The sequence below is a fragment of the Triturus cristatus genome, chromosome 1_1 (assembly GCF_964204655.1).
Source record: "Triturus cristatus chromosome 1_1, aTriCri1.1, whole genome shotgun sequence".
Classification (NCBI taxonomy): domain Eukaryota; kingdom Metazoa; phylum Chordata; class Amphibia; order Caudata; family Salamandridae; genus Triturus; species Triturus cristatus.
The window spans coordinates 14,285,832-14,302,291 of NC_140579.1; positions in this window are offsets into that span (position 1 = coordinate 14,285,832).

The window sequence follows — 16,460 nt, forward strand, 5'->3', positions numbered from 1 at the left end:
ACATAGGATGAGCTGCTGCTTTTGTAACTGGGGTCGCTATTTCAGCATGCTAAAGGGCATATGCTCTCTGTGTAACTTGTGATTGGGATTGGTTATCCATTATTGCCATATTTGTTTTGCTGGTAAGTCCCTAGTAAAGAGCATTGTATGTGCCAGCGCCTGAAAATCAAATGCCTCGCGGGCTTGCAGCACTGGTTGTGCCATCCATATGAGTAGCCCTGTATATGTGTCTCAGACCTGCCACTGCAGTGTCTGTGCACACAATTTTAAACTGCCATGTTGACCTGGCAAGTGCACCCAGTTAAAAACGCACAACGTGCAAACTAAAACTCTGAGCATTCCAATTTGGATGTTCGGAGATGCTATTCTGGTCTTGCGCTATTCATTTAGGGAGGAAAACCCAAAAGGTTGTAAATCCTACCCTCACCCACCAGATAGTGGCATGCTTCATCATTGGGCCGCTAACACACGCTGGCGCAGAAAGCATTTTTCTCTTGGAAATGGATCCCACATGCAGAGAAAAAGGAAAGTATTAAAACTGTCTAAGTGGCGTGCCCTATCTAATTTTATTCTTGGGCCACCCTTGACAGGGTTAAAAAAGTTTTAGGGGGGTATGTTGGAGAAATTAACCTTAAAACCCTCACCAGCTCTAAACTCTTCCCATTCATGAACTCTAAAACCCCGCAACACCTTTAAACTCCACCCATCCCTGAATCCTAAAATCCCCTCACCTTCCCCACACTCCACCCGTCTCTGAACTCTAAAAACCCTTTTCTATGCCCGAACTATTCCTGACCCCTAAAAACCTCCTTATCCCCCTAAACATTACCCATTTTCTGAACCCAGAAACTTCACTATAGTACTAACATTTTGGATTTTTTTTACTTCAAATGATCTTTCCTTTCAAATGTTTCCCTTAATTTTTTATTTTTTTTGTATTTCCTGAAAACTGTCTTTCCTTAAAATTGGTTTTCCATGATTTGGGGGCATATGTATCAAGTTCCGTTTTTGCAATTCTCAAATAGCGATTTTTAGGGAATCGCTATTTGAGAATTGCAAAACGGGATGTAATAAAAAATTTGCAAATGTTTTGCGATTTCTTAACATTCCTTAATTGCGATTAGCAAATTGCTAATCGCAATTAAGGAATACCTTCCCATTCATTCCTATGGGCCAGGAGGCCCATAGGAATGAATGAGAAGACATTCTCAATTAGCGATTCGCAATTAGAGAATCGCAAATTGAGAATAATTTCAAGGGTGCAAGGGTGTCATAAGGACACCCTGATGCACCCCTGAAATGAGCATGTGTGCGCATGTGGCGCACATACATGCCCTAAGATACCAAAAAGTGCATCTTTCAAACAAATCGCAAACTACCACCAACTTGAAGTTGGTAGTAATTTGCGATTTCTTAAGGAGAAATCGCACAACTTGGGTGCTTGTTACATTGCAATTAAGGAATCGCAATTTGCAATTCCTTAAATGCAATCGCAAATTAGAGAATCGCAAATTTGCGATTCTCTAATTTGCGATGCCCTTTTGGGATGATACATCCCAAAAGGCCTTTTCCCGTTCGCAAACTTGGTCTCTTCCGATATGGTTTCTCAGTTTTTGTTTCCCGTTAATTCACACACATCAACACGCACTGCAGTGAGTTACTATGCATAGACCTGCGATATATGTCATCGTGTGTGCATTTAGTGAACCAAGGTGCATTACATTTCACACTGTAAGTATCTGTTTTCCTACCAGGCCCAGTGCATATTACCCTGGTGCTCATCTCCTTCAATAGAAATCTTTATATTACCTCTTGTGGGCATTTCCGAAAGGTGGAGAATGTTATATGCATGTGTATGTGACACGCAAAACATTCCACCCTGTGAGCATGTGTGAAATGGAATTTTGTATACAGGAATTCTATTGATATGTGCAGTTTATTCCTGTCTCCTGTGCACATACCCTGATTTCCCTGTTCAGAGACAGGTTGTGGGCAGTGGATCCAAGGCCTGTGGATATGTACACAGCCTGTGAAACAGAGTTGAGGTAATAAATGTACTCCGCACCTTGATCTTTTAACCATATTGATAATGGGCAATAGCCGTCACTGAGATCCACAGATCCATACTAAACCCTCGTTCAGTAATTTAACGAGTAGAATGCCTACTAATGAAGTTTGGCCTCTCCTAAGCACTGCAACTAATACATAGCATTATTACCTAAATTAAATGTGAAAATGATATCATCCTCAGAAGGATGAAAGGCTCAGTTATCCCTAACCAAATTTAAAGCACAAGACACTGGCCACGGACAGATGTCAGCAACAGCGTCTTCTTATCAAAGCTCTTCGGGGCATATTTACTGGGACGGCGATAAATAAACGCAAAGCGTGCTTAGCGCTTGTTTATTTATCACCGTCTATCGCTGGAATTTATCGCCCTGGTAACGCGTTATTAACAACGCTTTACTCCAGGGCGATAATATTCCAGGAAAATGGGCCAACATCGCTGGAAAATCAGCGATGTTGCACCCAAAATGGAGATAGCCTTGGTGATACGACCCTGTGGTCGTATCACCATAATCCACCTCCCATGTTAGCTATGCTTTAGTCAAGAATTTAACAGACGTTCAATTCCTGCGTTAAGGCATAGTTAACGGGATTTAAAATAATCGCTACCCCTCGTTGATGATATCACGAAGCTAGGGTAGCGATATTTTCCCATGGTGTTTTGTCAGGCACGCCTCCTTTGCATCTCATTAGAGATGCAAAGCGAGGCGTGAACAAAACGGGAGCTGAATCAAGGAAACAGGCGCTAGTGTGTCCTTGCAAATAATGCGATATGATTATCGCCGCCTGTGAGAAGTTGGCCTGGCATATGCTGGTCACTAGTTATAGTGGCCACCTTGCACCAGTCCAATGCGACTCTTATGATGTTAGGTTTAAAAGACAACCTTTAAAGAAAGCTATCCTAGTGGTAGCTGTGGAGAGCAGCCTTCAGGCTAAGTCTTAAAATTACTCGACAGTTCATACATACATAAAGATTCTTTTCTAAATCAGCTGTTTTCGATATGTTTTTCTCTAGAGAATCCAATTTAGTTTTCAATTTGCGTGTCAATGTAATAGTTATTCCTTCATGCTGTATTTTAATCACGGCTTCCATTTTCATAATCTCTTCATTTTCCAATTTCAAAAGTTCTTCATTGAATATAGAGCATTTATGTAGTGTTGGCATTAAGCAGATTACAGTATTTTTTTCTGCAATTTTCTTGTATATTTTCTCTGGAACTATTTGTTCTGTTGGAAACAAATTACATAGCAATCGACTCTGTAAAGCTTTTCTGCCATTTTCTGTGAGTAGTCCAATTCTGATATCTTTGAGAATACTTGCATAATCATCATCATTTGCTTGCCGCATATTGGTAATGAGTTCTTTGTACTCAAAGTATGACCAAATATTCACATTACCTATACTTCCTAACGACTTGTTCGTGTCTTCATGTGTAACAGTATTAAATACTGGTTGTCCTTTAACTGGAGTGAGCTGCAGTAGATCCCCAAAAACTATAACATGTTTTCCTCCAAATAACACGCCATAGTCTGTCTTTAGAATTTTCTGCATTCTTAAATGCACAAAGGCAAGCATTACGTTTGATACCATGCTTACCTCATCAATAATGAGAACTTTCATTTTCTTTAACAGTCTTGAAACTTCAAAACATGCTTCTCCTGTTAGCTTGGGGTATTCTATTTTGTTCTCACTCTCCACTGGTAACATTAGCAAACGATGTAAGGTAATTCCTTTTATGTTATATGCTGCTAACCCAGTTGGAGCAGTAACAACACAAGACAAAGCTGAATCAGTTTTTTTCTGTAGGTAGCTTCTAAGTACTTTAATTAAGAAACTTTTTCCAGTTCCAGCTTGTCCACTCACATACATTCTGATTGGTTCAAATGCTGTGCATGAGCACTCTTTATTTTCATGTAGTAATCCATGATCAATTTGTTTTGTGACTTCTTCATAAATTTGTTGTTGTTCATCATTCAGTTGTTGTTCCAAATTTGGTAAGTCTATTAAATCTTCCTGAGCATGATTCATAGCTGTTTCCACTTCAGTCATGGCTATTGCAGCTTCATTTTCTACGATTGGTTGTCCTAGGGGATCTTGACTGAGCGTACCAGAACTTTGACTGTTTTGAGAACTGTCTCTAGCTACTTCAGCTGCAATTGTAGCTTCTTGTTCAATTTCTTCATTTAACATTTGTACATAATTTGAGAAAGTACTGCATTCTATGTTATCTTTGCATGCATTAAAGGAATCTTCATAGCTCTGAAAATCTCCAAGTAATTCATTCTCTGAACGCCATGGTTTAAACAGCTGTAAAAGTGCTAAGTAGTAAAATTCCTTTTTGTCAGTAGTGTCGCAACTCAGCTTCCTGTGATTAATCAAACTTCCTTTTGTTTGCTTCACCAAACATCCTTCCTCACCAGTGACTTTATATTTTCCATTGTTGATGTCTTCTGTGGCATTCCGTTTATAAATGTAGTTCTGCAGCACTTCATAGAGACACATGTTCTCAAGATGATGACTTCTGTTTGGGTAATATGTGTCCAACATATTTGTTTTCAAAATGTCTGTACTTTCTGGTTCGTTCTCTGCTAAATATTCAATTTCTCGAATAGATTTCAGTACCCGATTTCGCATTCCTGCAAGGCCTAAACTTACCCAAATTATTCTTCTGGATTTGGAGTACAGACTTGCAGATGATAACCTATCTGAGCATTCGTATGAGCCAATTTCTCGATGCGATAACATCTTTAAACTGAAACTGTATAGCTTTTTACTGACAGTTTTCTCGTGAGAAATCTCTTCCCACATTTCTTTCAATTCCGTTTTCTCCGATTTAGTGATGTAAGATGTGACATACCGAGCAACAGCAATAGAATTGTCAGCTACATACTGAATGTCCATGTTAGCATTCCACATGGATAAAATGACTGGGTTGTAGTCATTTATATATTTTGACTCTTCTTTTCTTCTTAGGTTGTAGGTATTTTTCGGAGATTTTCTTGTAATGGTATGTCGCACAGCTGACATAAAACTGTTTACTCTTCCTTTTGAAAGAACAGGTCGTGGAAATCCAAATCGACATTTTGGTGCCGATTCCGATCCGGTAAAAAAAATTACCGTACGACTCGTATCCGTAATTTTTTTTACGTACGAGTCGTACAAGTACAGTACAAACTGCCAAGAGTGCATCGGAAAGTTATTACGTCCGAATATCGTCGGGAAAAGTGTACGACATGTCCCCGGGAAGTTTTACGTACGAATCGTAAAACTGAAGTCCGAGCGCACAAGTACGATCCGTACCGTCCGTCCGAATATACAACCGCATGTAAAACGTCTCGTACGGAGCGAACTGTGTACCACCCCTACCCCGGGCACACCTGGGCGAGGGGTACGAGTTGCACGGCCCCCCCCAGCTCCCCACCCCTCCCGCGTACATCCGCACCGTACCCCCAGCCCCCCCATGTACGCACCGTACCCCAGCACCCATACGTGTACGCGCCGTCCCCACCTCCGTACCACAGCCCCGTACCTGTACGCACCGTACCCCCACCCCCACCCCAGTATGTACGGTGCGTACCCCCACCCCCGTATGTATGGTGCGTACCCCCCGCATGTACGGTGCGTATCCCCACCCCCGCATGTACGGTGCGTACCCCCACCCCCGCATGTACGGTGCGGGGGTGGGGGTATGCACCATACATGCGGGGGGTACACACCGTACATACGGGGGTAGGGGTACGCACCGTACATGCGGGGGTGGGGGTACGCACCGTACATACGGGGGTGGGGGTACGCACTGTACATGCGGGGGTGGGGGTACGCACCGTACATATGGGGGTGGGGGTACGCACCGTACATACGGGGGTGGGGGTACGCACCGTACATGCAGGGGTGGGTGAGTAGATGAAACCTGGAATAAATACCTCTAAAGTCATGGTACGTGATGCGGTGGTAACCAAGCAGTTAGTCAAACGCCTAGAAGCATCAAATCAGACAAAATTTCAGCCCGTAGTTCTAATGCCAACAGGAAACAAACTTATAATGACCACGTCAAAGAAAAAATACAAAATACTGAAGCATGATACCTGATGGAATAACCGACAATCCTTAGTGCCAGAACTCTCAGCAGCGGCGAAGCAGACTTGGAAATGCTCTAACGCAACCTCGCACGCATACACGCCGAAACGCGGAAATACGCGATCGGCTCAAAAATAAACGACGGACTCAAAACGGAGTCTTCTGTGGGTATCACCACTCTAAGCCAAATACTGAAAGAAATAAAAGCCGCCATGTTGGAACAAATCCAAAAATACAGTGTCCGAAGAGCCTGTTGCTCAGTGTTCGAGGAACTACAAGACTTCTCACCGAAAATGGGGAACCCCATACCGTATAGATCAGCTTAGTGGAATCACATCATAGGATCAGCTAGGCTCTCTCCTGGGAACGCTCTTCTTCCGAATGAATCTAAAACATGCTGCACTGCAATATTAAAAGCACTCGTCTTTCAGGTATCTGCAGCTGCGTGCATGTTATGGCTAAATAGTGGGCCGATCAACCTGCACCCCACAACATGCACCGTCTAGTGACCCAGACTGTTTCTTTACACAATGTACAGACTAAGGTCGCTGCTCACTGTTAAGGATGTTAACAACAGACAGTTCTCATGTGAAGCAAAGTCGAGTAAGCATTTCTCAATTAATAACATGCAACAACAGTGTCGCGTGCAAAAGCAGCAAAAGCGGCAAGATGGCTTTCTAACATCTAACGCGGTTGTGCTAACTTAGCATTGTACATAGGGAGATAGTAATCTTCACTACAGCTTTTACCCACTGTCTCATCTCCTGCTTCTTCTTGCAACTGTCTCACTTCCTTCCATGTATTCACAGTGTTAGTAAAAAACAAAGGGCATGAATTCATTTCTCTCTCTTCCTCTATTGATCGAATTCTGATTTTGTGTGCAATATTGAGCCATATCATTTGTGAATTGGTTACCAGCTGACACAGTCATTAGACTTTGTGTGTGCTGCACACTTCACAACTGCCAATTACCTAGGCATGTGTATCGCCTCAAGCAATTTTCCAACCACTTCAGCATTCTTTATAGGAGTTCCACTTGATGTCAAAAATCCTCTTTGCGACCAGATCTGGCCAAAATCATGCACTACACCAAAGCCATATTGACTATCGGTTATTACAGTCACTCTCACATTCTTTCTCAATTTACATGCTTTTGTCAAAGCAAATAGTTCAGCCACTTGGGCTGATTTGACTCCTTTTAGACATGACGCTTCCAAAACCGCTGCTACTGTGCATACTGCATATGCTGCACTCAAAATTCCCTCATCTGTTCTCAAGCATGATCCGTCCACAAACATCACATAGTCACTTTCTGTCAAAGGTACATCTTTTATGTCAGGTTGTGGTTTGGTACAGAAATCAAGCACTTCCAAACAATCATGATCCACATCATCTCTGACTTCCACATTCTCAGCATCAGGCAGTAACGTTGAAGGATTCACATTCAGACATCTCACCAGGCTCACATTTGTCGCACCGAGGATAACTTTCTCATATTTAGTCAGACGACTGTGTGTCATGAACTGGGTGCGGCTTCTTTTTAAAAGGGTCCAAAACCGCTGCTACTGTGCATACTGCATATGCTGCACTCAAAATTCCCTCATCTGTTCTCAAGCATGATCCGTCCACAAACATCACATAGTCACTTTCTGTCAAAGGTACATCTTTTATGTCAGGTTGTGGTTTGGTACAGAAATCAAGCACTTCCAAACAATCATGATCCACATCATCTCTGACTTCCACATTCTCAGCATCAGGCAGTAACGTTGAAGGATTCACATTCAGACATCTCACCAGGCTCACATTTGTCGCACCGAGGATAACTTTCTCATATTTAGTCAGACGACTGTGTGTCATGAACTGGGTGCGGCTCCTTTTTAAAAGGGATTGCCACATCATGAGGTACAAACACTCTCACAGGATATCCCATCACAATTCCTTCACTTTCTTCCAAACTTTTGCAAGTGGCTGCTATGGCTTTCAGACAACCTGGCAATGCTACAGCTACGGGATCTAATATAGCTGAGAAATATGCAATTGGTCTCCTTAGTTTTCCATATTTCTGTATTAATACAGAAAGTGCACATCTGTTTCTTTCGCTGCAATAAAGTTCGAATTCCTTTTCATAATCAGGCATACCAAGTGCTGGTGCTTCACATAAACTGTCTCTCAATTGTTTAAAAGCTGTTAATTCCTCTTTGTTTAACTCTATGGGGTTTTTTACATCACTTCTTGTTAAGCGTACCAAAGGTTTCGCAATCAGGGAAAAGTTACTTATCCACTGACGACAGCATCCAACCATTCCAAGAAACATTCTTAGTTGTCTTTGTGTCATTGGTGCTCTCATTCCTTTTATTATCTTAATTCTGTCTGCAGTTACTTTTCTCAGTCCTTTTTCGATTTTGTGGCTTAAATATTGTACTTCTTTCTGACAGAATTGCAATTTCGATGGGGATACTTTAAGTCCTCCATCAGCCAAATGATTCAACAGTGCAATGGTATCTACAACACATGCTTCTCTAGTTCTTGAAGCCACAAGCAGATCTATATATTGAACCAGAACTGAACTTTCAGGCATTTTTAAATCTTCTAGAGACTTTTTCAATATCTGATTGAATATTGAGGGACTCTCTGTGTACCCCTGTGGAATTCGGCACCATGCCAAGATACATTCGTCAAATCGGAACGCAAAAATCTGTTGACTATCATGATGCAATAGTATAGAAAAGAAAACATGACACAAGTCAATCACTGTGTACCATTCTGTATCATGAGGAATTTGATATAAAATAACGGACGGATTTGGTACAATGGGACAACATGATACTACAATTTTGTTTATTTTCCTCAGATACTGTACTATTCTAAATGTTCCATTAGGCTTTTTCAGGACCATAATTGGTGAATTACATGGATTGCTCATTATTTCTCTCAAAATACCTTGTTTGATCATTCTGTCTATTATAGGAGTAACTCCTTCAATTATCTTGGGCGTCAATTTGTACTGAGGAATATTTGGGTAACTTACTCCTTCTTTTACAACAATTTTTACGGGATCTACATTTTTCACTAATCCCACATCTTCTCCTGTGAAACCCCAGACTTCCACCTTTACTGTCTTTTTCAGCTCTTGGGGTAGTTCTTCAGGGTTAAATACAGCAAATGCCTCAGTAATCTCAGGTTCCATATTAGCCATAGTCATTTTATACAGTACATCTTCATCTGGAGTCTCAAATGCTATACCATCGGGAGTACAAAATATAGTGCAATTCATTTTGCACAGTAAATCTCTTCCTAACAAATTTGCAGGGCTTCAGTCGCACACGACAAAGCGGTGCATTTCAGAAAATTTCCCTATGTTAACTTTTACTGGTTCAGTGAGGTATGCTTTTATTTGTCTGTTGGATACTCCAACTACTTGGATTGTTACGTCCGAGACAGGAAGATTTTTAACATCAGCTGACCTAACAGTTGAACGAGTAGCACCAGTATCTACTAGGAAAGTAATGATTTTGTCATTTATCTTTCCATCCACAAATGGGCCTGTCTGGTCTACTTCTAGAGTTGCGTCAAGTACGCACTCCTCTTCCTCCCTTAAGCACCGTCAATAACCTTCTGACTCAATCTCTTCGCGTTGTAGCCAATACTGCGAAACAGCACTAGCGCACTGCAGTTTAGTTACCTGTTCTTCGTTGTAGAATCCTGTCTTTCATTACTGTATTTCTGATGATTTACGCTCTGTGGAAAAGGCGGTTTTGGCACCTGATTCTGTTGGGGAACAACCTGCTGCTGTTGCTGAGGTTGACAACTCACCTCTTCTGCACCTGCGGATTCAATGATGCATTATCACCATTAGTATTCGGGGGAAATTTACACTCGGATTTCCAATGTCCCATTCTTCCGCAATTATGACATGGCCATTTCTTTTTGACTTTGTCTATATTAAATTGTCCTTTCCCTTTTCCATTATTAAATTTTGATTTCATACCCGTACCAGTTGCTTGTTCAATCAATTGAGCTTCCTGTCTTTCTGCTACTTTTACCTGAGCCCACATGGCTTTCTCTTTTAATTTACGCTGCTTAGCTTCAATCTCATCGCTAAAATATTTTGCATGTTTCAGTACTTCATCTATCTTTTTGTTCTGCTAATCAACTGTATTCTGTTTAATCATATCGCTTACTTCAGGTCGTAATCCGTACACAAATCTATATACAAAACGACTTAAATCCTTTTCACGTAGGTTTTCGTCACCACTATACTGTTTAAAGGCAAGAATCAGCCTTTCATAGTAAGCATGTACCGATTCTTTAGCTTCTTGATGAGTTCTATCAATTTTTACCCAATCAGTTTCTTTAGGTGGTACTTTATTTTTCAAAAAGGTAATTACTTGTTCATATTTTCTAATTACTTCAGGATCTGGGGCACCTGTTTTTGGATCTCCAGGGTATTCTTGTGTAGGCCAGCTGATAATTACCTTGCATTTTGTCCTTAAATCTGCAGGTACTATTATGTCAAAGACTATTCAAATCAATCCATAGGACTTTTGATAATTTTACAAACCTGTCTACCTGCCTGTACCACTCAACTGGCTTTTCGCGCAGTCGAGGGAAATCATTGGTAAATGACAAAATATCTTGTCTGGTCCAGGGGACATGTACATAGCCTCCACCTGGAATCTCTCTCATAGGACATTCAGTTACTACCTTTTCTTTCTCTCTTACTGGGTAGGCTGCAAACGTTTTATCCGTTTTATCATCTCGTTTTCGGAACCATCTACTCTTCCATTTGTCTACATCACCCCATTTTCTCAATAATATGATTAATCCTTAATCTGAATCATTCGTCCTGTCGTGTTTAGGTTTTCAATGTCTTTCAGAAAAATCTACTCTCTATGGTTTTTGTAATGACTTTACCTTTTCAAAATCAATACCCATTTCATTTGCCACTTCTTCTAATCTTTTGTGTAAATTCTTAGCTCTCCATGTTATGCTTTTACATAGAAACATTAATTCTTCGTCCTGATAACTTTTTAATTTTTCTGTAGGAATAGTCCCTACTATTTTTTATTTGGACACACCTAAAGGTTTGGGCTCAGCATCTTTTTGTTGTAAACTTCTTAGCCATTCACTTAATTCATCAGAAGTAGGACCTACAAGAATCATTTCATTTCATGTCTGTTCTAATCCTTTTGGTGATCCTGGTACTGACTCTGTCGTCATTATTGCTCTATTTACTAAGCTCTGATTTACTGTCAAATTTTTAGGAGTACTTTGTTCAGAAATTCCTACCGTCTGTCCCCACAAACTTTCTCTTGTATCTCGTCTTTGTATTTCATTTTCTCTGTTTCCATTATAAGGAATCGTCAGACAATGCTCACTATCCTTTTGTTTATCAAAAATCGGCATTACGGGACCTATTGTTACCGGAACAGTTACTGCTTCCATATTTTTAGTTAATTCTCTAATCTGCTCAGTCAATTCTAAAGTAGTTCTAGCCGAATTTTCATTAGCCATTTTACTAACTTGGGTATTTTCTGTTTCTCTAAAAGGATTATTTTTTCCTGCCTCGTGTGGTACTGTTTCAAATTTTATATTCTGTGAAGATTCTTTTACTGGGGCACTCGGTGTCAATGTGGAATTTGGTTGGTTGATATGGGGGTGGATTTTTATAAAACATATCCTCAAGCACATCATCCTCCGACTCATGCACACCATACTTATAACCTTCTGATCTTGTATTATTTCTCTTTTCCGTACGTTTTCTGCTAGTGGTTTCCTCCACATTTCTCATAGTAAACAACCCAGTCATATTTGCACTTCACCATTTCTTCATTCTATCATCATGATTTTCTTGTCCATATGATCTACCAAACATATCTATACCTTCCGCCACTCCGTTGTCGTTCTCTGTCATACATCTCATCTTCCCATTCTGTCAATGCTTCAAACTGTGTAGGTCTAGGTCTCGGTTCTAATTTCCTAATTCTCTCTCTCAGACTTCGAAAAACCACTAAATTAAATGAACCTTGTTCTGGAAATGCCAAAACTCCATCATCTTTTGTATATTTTGCCCAATTGTCTAACCAAATACATGTATGATAACCATATTTTGTAATCATAAAAGATGCAGGTGATTTTGCTGGAGGGATCAACTGTCCCTCTCTAGTCACAATCGGTTTGTCCTTTTTAAATAAGTTCTTGATTTTACCGAACCAGGACTTTTTCTCTTTCTCTGGTGGATCGTAATACATTATTTTCACTTTTCTGTCTCGCTAGATTTCTCCTACGACTGTTTTGTTTGTTCTATCCAATCGCAGCGCGACTCACACTAACGCACCAATCTTGAGCGTTTATGTCACTTTTACAATTCTCCAAACACAGCGCGACTCACACTAATGCACCAATCCTGAGCGTTTACGTCACCCTGTAATTCTCCAATCCTAGCACGGCGCACACTAACACACCAAACTGGAGCGTCTATGTATCTTACTGACTGACCAATCTCAGCGCGGTCTTTCTGACATCAGCTTTTCTCACTGTCACTGCTCCTGCTCCTGCTGACCCGTCCTTTACAAAATTTATCGGCAAAAATTATTTTTTTTTACATTCACTTTCTCACTAAATTCTGTTAGTAACGACATAAAAACGCCACCATTATCTGTTTCGCTAACAAAGTATAGTCTTGACCTTTTTCACAAGAATTCCGTCTTTCCCGAGAGCAGCGCTTACCTCTGCCCTACTACGGAATCATTACTTCCGTTGATAAAGTAGCACTTCCCTCTACTTTATCCTTCTAGCAAGCATTAGCTAACCGTTTCTCCAGAAATAAAACACCTATTGGAGACACACTGCTCCTGAGAATTAAAACCAGAGTTTCACAATTAACCTGAATGCCGTTTCATTTACACACATTCATACGGAAAATGTAGTTCATTCACACAGAATCCTGTCTTTCCCGAGAGCAACGCTTACCTCTACCCTACTACAGAATTTTTTTCATTCGTTAATAAAGTAGCACTTCACTCTACTTTATCCTTCTAACAAGCTTAGGGGACACCTATTACCTTTCCAGTGATAAGTGTAATCAGAGCTCCTTTTGGACTCCTGGCACTTAAGACCAAAATTTCACAGATGACCCTTCGCTACCATACATTTCTCTCATACAGAAAATATCCCTAACGGCAACACACGACAATGTTACCAAATCGAACCCAGACAATGCGTCGTGTAACTTCAATCGTCACACGTTTTCCCCGTGTACCTACAGGGCAACAACAATTCCGTCTTTCCTGAGAGCAGCGCTTACCTCTGCTCTACTACGGAATCGTTACAAACTTCCGACTTCCTACATCCCAGAAGTCGTTAAACAACATGGAACGCAACGCGACTCAACATAGAGTGTTAATACATAAACCTATACTTATCCACAGTCAATAATCAATAAGCAATTTACAAGCAATAATCACTAAACCAATGCAATAAAACCATAACTCTGCTACCAGGAAAAACTGATCCATCGCAAACAACAACTCCGGAAAAAGGTGAGAACACAACTGTCCTACTTGCGTCGCAGACCCGCCGTCACACTAACTCATTCACACTCACATTCATTGGTGGGGCCCATAACACCAACACTCGCACGTTTCTTTCTTTCACAGGTCTGCACACAGGAGGGGGAATGATGCGCCAGACATGTGGGTGGGAGTACCTTATAACCAATAGGGAAAGAAAAGTTATCTTACATCATATACATTAACCTTCACCACCTATAGATTCTTAATCCTAAACATCAAGGCACTCCGCCCACTTGGTCGATTAGACCAAATAGTTGGATTGGTTGATGGTGATTTTAGAACCAGCTAAAACAAATTTAAGACTCAGAATCCTCTATTCTCTTTAAAAGAACCACAAACTCATATTGTCTGTTAATCAATAATTGTTTATCTAAATTTTTCATTAAATTAGCACTCGCCTCTTCAAGTTTTTTAGAATTTCTAGATCAATTTAATTAAATCACAGAACGCCAGATTTACCTATTCTGGCTATCTGGGTTTTCTCTAATTCTTTGGCTCAGCATAACCGAATTTTGTCGTTAATTGTCCAAGGTTCAGGCCAGATCTCAGAGTCCGAAAGTCCTTTGCTCAGCACGTTACAGTCCCAAAGATCATCAAAGGACCAGAAATTGTGCCAGCATCCGTCATTGAAAGGTCTTGAATAGCGTAGCGAACACGACCCTCTCATCAACAACGCTCCTCCCTATTCTACTACTCTTTTATAATCAATTTTGGGATAACATGAAACATTTTTGGGCAGTGAAGAGAAAGGATTGGCCAAGAGAAATCGTCCGATTTTATATTGTCCATTTTCACAGGGTTTTTGCTGATGAGATCTCCGGCTATGAGCACATTTCCGAATGTTGCAATTCTTAAATTCACCCATTGTTCATTTATAACAGTTCTCGTCTTCTGGGGTCTTTGGCAGTGCCCCAGTAACCTATCCTTGACAGGAACGGCGTGTACAGCGGTCGTTAGGGAATTCACGGTACCATCCGAGTTTGCGCACTAGGCTTCGCGCATCACGAGACGGTGGCCACTTCTGAATCCGTACTCTGCCGCCATCTTTTATTAGGCCAAGATGTCAACTTAAGCAAAACAAACACAAAAGAGAAATGAATACAAAGACATGATGCTTCTAATGTTATACCCTCACTAATCCCTTTTTGTATTAGTATTTTCCTAGCTTATAGTGACATTTAAAGCAGTATATTCACCTTTACGGTCCTCCACGAAGGTGCAAACGTTACAAAAGCAACATAAACATGCAATATCTAATTATCACATATACTACTGTTAATATGCGTACGTATTTTAGATATTAAAGTTATTTTGCCATGCAAATAGCAAGTTCCCACGTGTATGTCATGTATGCAGGTTGGTTAATCTTAATATATCACGGCACACGATTAGTATATTATAATAAGTAGGTTATTTAGTTAATACTTTAATGCAAAATAGAGGAGGTATACAAAATTTTGCACTACCTGCTCCATCAATACCCTACAGATGCTGCATGTTCACTGCACACTTGCACACATGAGATGAGCATGGGATGTCAGAGCAAGGTTCTGTAGGTTCACATAACAGCAACACTCTACTCAAGAGGGGTCATTCGACCGTAATTCTCTATAACACAGATAAAACGGTTTGGTGACATTGAAGACAGTATGCTGTTAACACCTCCTCATGGGATGCACCCAGGCCGTGGACCGTAGTCCATTTCCCACTAGAGGGTCTGTTATGGATGACTCTTTAGGGGACAGGCCTAAGTCTCTGAGCACATGCTAGATTAGTGTGATGCCAGGGCCCAAAAGAAAGTCAGAATACCAGTTTCACATACAGTTGACAATCAAGCATAGGGTACATGCCTGTTTATTATGCAAGAGAGAGGCATTCATGTCCCAAACAGTCTTGTTTTCAGTTGGCTTCTATGACCTTCTCACTTTTTTCGTTAATCAATGAAGCTCTTTGACACATTTGCTATTTCTTTGGCATCATGGAGTAATACAGAGAGACCGCCAGCATGTGAGTTGAGGATAGATGGTATAGTAGTTAGATAACTTGAGAGTCAAATTACTCAATTTATATTTGATTAACCTCTGTATTAAAGTGTGTAATAAATGGCACAGCATTATATGTCACTCTGCCAGTAACTATTTTTTAATCAAATTTGAAGTGCTGACAAGTAGCCAACCCCAATATTGAGCATTATATAAATAACATGGCATTTTATAATTTCACAATTAACAACATTGATCAGAATAGAAACCGAAATTGCATATTTACTTGGACCAGATACCTAATTTGTAATAGTTCTAGCAATAGAGGGAAGACATATTTTTCTCTTTACCTTGTAGGGCAAAATCAGAGCCTTAATTTATATTTGAGTTGCAGCAACAAATAATGATTGTAATGCTTATTATTGGTGGTTCAGACGAAGTCACATTACTCTTAAAACGGGTTTTTAACAACAGGTGCTTTTCTTTGGAAAAGTGGTTCACAGCCACATCCTGCACCTTGAGTCGGTGATAAAAGAAATGGTGAGTCAAAAAGAGGGTCATCTGTGAAACTCTTCATCCTGCCTGCTAGCGTGAAACTGTGTTATTTTCAGGTTCCTTTCAGAGGAAGTCTGGAACCCTTAGGTTGTTGTCTGGGGATATGTGGTTGTTGGCCCCGGCACGGAGCCTGCATCACGAGTTAAAGTTGCAGCTTGTTTGCTAACTTCCCGTGACGTTAGATGGTTTACATCACTCGCTGTT